General features: G+C 55.4%; 1 protein-coding gene across 1 annotated transcript in view; it reads right to left on the minus strand.

The window, feature by feature from the left end:
* Nucleotides 1-1,963, minus strand: part of AIM1 (absent in melanoma 1) — a 153,951-nt gene extending 151,988 nt beyond the window's left edge. Inside the window, exon 1 of the mRNA XM_019520146.1 lies at nucleotides 1,860-1,963. The gene's annotated coding sequence lies outside the window, so the exon portion shown is untranslated. The remainder of the gene's footprint in view (nucleotides 1-1,859) is intronic.
* Between the last annotated feature and the right edge of the window lie 23 nt (nucleotides 1,964-1,986).

Raw genomic sequence — 1,986 nt, forward strand, 5'->3', positions numbered from 1 at the left:
CCTTCTGACCCTAGAAACTATGAAACTAAACTATGAAACTATCTAAGAGCACTGACACTGCATGGCACCTCGCGAGGCACCCCAGGGTGCTGCCATAACCCTGCTTGAATATTACTGGGTTTCAGTTGGGGACAAGACAGGCTTAACTTTAAGAACCTAAGAACTGCTATTTACTGGGTCCGACCCTAAATCCTTCTTACCCTGTGCCCTGTGTCATACAGGACTGAGGGGCTGCTTTCCTGTCCCTTGTCCATTCATGTCTCTGGGCAGAATATCACTGGGCAGTGTCCACTGTCTCCTGGGATTTGTTTGAGGGCCAGTGGGTGCTGTGCTCTACTTGGTGTCCTCCCTTGGCACATTAGTTACTAATCTTTGACCGTTACTCCCATCCCTGTTCTTTTATCATTTGCCCCAAGCAATCAGTTGCCACTTTCTCAGTAGCCTCTGTCTCTGAGGGGGGCTCATAGTTTCCCGTGGTGAGCCTTTAGCCCATGAATCCCAAAGTGACAATAAAGCCTGTATCACACAGGCTCAAGGGTCTACTTTCTTGTCCCTTGTGCATTCACATCTCTAGGCAGAGTTTCACTGGGCAGTGTCCACTGGCTCTTCACACTCATTTGAGGGCCAGCAGGCACTGTTCACTGTGCTCTGCTCAGTGTCCCTGCTTGGTGCACTTATTTTTAACCTGTGACCCTCACTTCTATCCCTGTTTGCCTTTTAGTTGTCTTGAGCAATCAGTGATATGCCCTTAGGGCTGCCTCCCCTCCCGCCATCACCAAGGGAGGCTTAGAGCTCTACTTAGTGAGCTTGGGCCCACATCACAGAATGGTGTATTAAAAGGTCTGCATCACAGAACGTTTCCTGGCCCTTTCCACTCACATCTCCAGAGTTTCACTTGGTAGTGTGCACTGGCTCTTTGGACTCATTCAAGGGCTGGTGGGCACTGTCCAGTGTACTCTGCCTGGAGCCCCCTCTTAGTGCACTCATTTTGAACCTTTTACCTTCACTCCTGTTCCTGTTTTCTTCCTTATTTGCCCCCAATAATTACTGAATGTGTACTTTGTAGCCCCCCAATATTAAAAGGGGCTTATAGCTTTACTTGGTAGGCAATAGCCTATACACATCTATACACATCAAACAGGACCATGTCACACAACACCATGGGGCTAGTTTCCTGTCCTGGTCCACTCACATCTCCAGGCAGAGTTCCACCAGGCAGTGTCCTCTGGCTCCTTGGACTCATTTGAGGGCTGGCGGGCACTGTCCAGCATGCTCTGCTCAGTGCCTCCATCGTCTGGAGCACCCGTTATCAACCACTGACCCTCAGTCCCGTCCCTGTTTTGTCTCCCAGGTGTCCCAAGCAACCACTGCCGCACCTTTTGTGCCCCCCTCTTCTGAAGTGGGGCTGATCGCTCTGCTTGGTGGGCATGGGCCCATGTCCCAGAGCGTGGCCTGGTTACACAGCAGCACAGAGCGGAGTCTCAAAGGGGGAGCGAACTGGGTCTGACATGGGGTTTGCCTGCTTCCAAAAGTGTGTGCCCGTGTGCACCTGTCTGCTTCCAAGTACGTGCGTCTGTGTGCTGTCTGCTTCCGAGAGAGAGAGAGAGAGAGAGAGAGAGAGAGAGAGAGAGAGAGAGAGAGTGTGTGTGTGTGCGCGTGTGAGTGTGCGCGCGTGTGTGTGCGTGTGCGCCTGTCTGCTTCCAAGAGAGCGCGCGAGTGTTTTACCCAGGTGGGCGCAGCTCAGGTGTGGGCCACCCACCCCACGGGGAGGCGGGACGAGGCGGGAGTAGCGGCTGGGCAAGCAGCGCGGACAGCGGCCCTGCAGCGGGGCCGGGGCCGGGGCCGGTCGCAGCTCTTACCTGTCCCCGGAGGCGGCGCAGAGGGCCGAGGCGGGCGGGGAGCGGGACAGGGGCAGCTCCTCGCCGCCCTCCCGCGGCTGCTTCCTCCGCAGGCGCCAGGGGCCGAAGGGCGAGCGCTTCCTGGGCT

The sequence above is a fragment of the Gavialis gangeticus genome, unplaced genomic scaffold (assembly GCF_001723915.1).
Source record: "Gavialis gangeticus isolate Ggan-Ray unplaced genomic scaffold, GavGan_comp1, whole genome shotgun sequence".
In the NCBI taxonomy this organism is placed as follows: domain Eukaryota; kingdom Metazoa; phylum Chordata; order Crocodylia; family Gavialidae; genus Gavialis; species Gavialis gangeticus.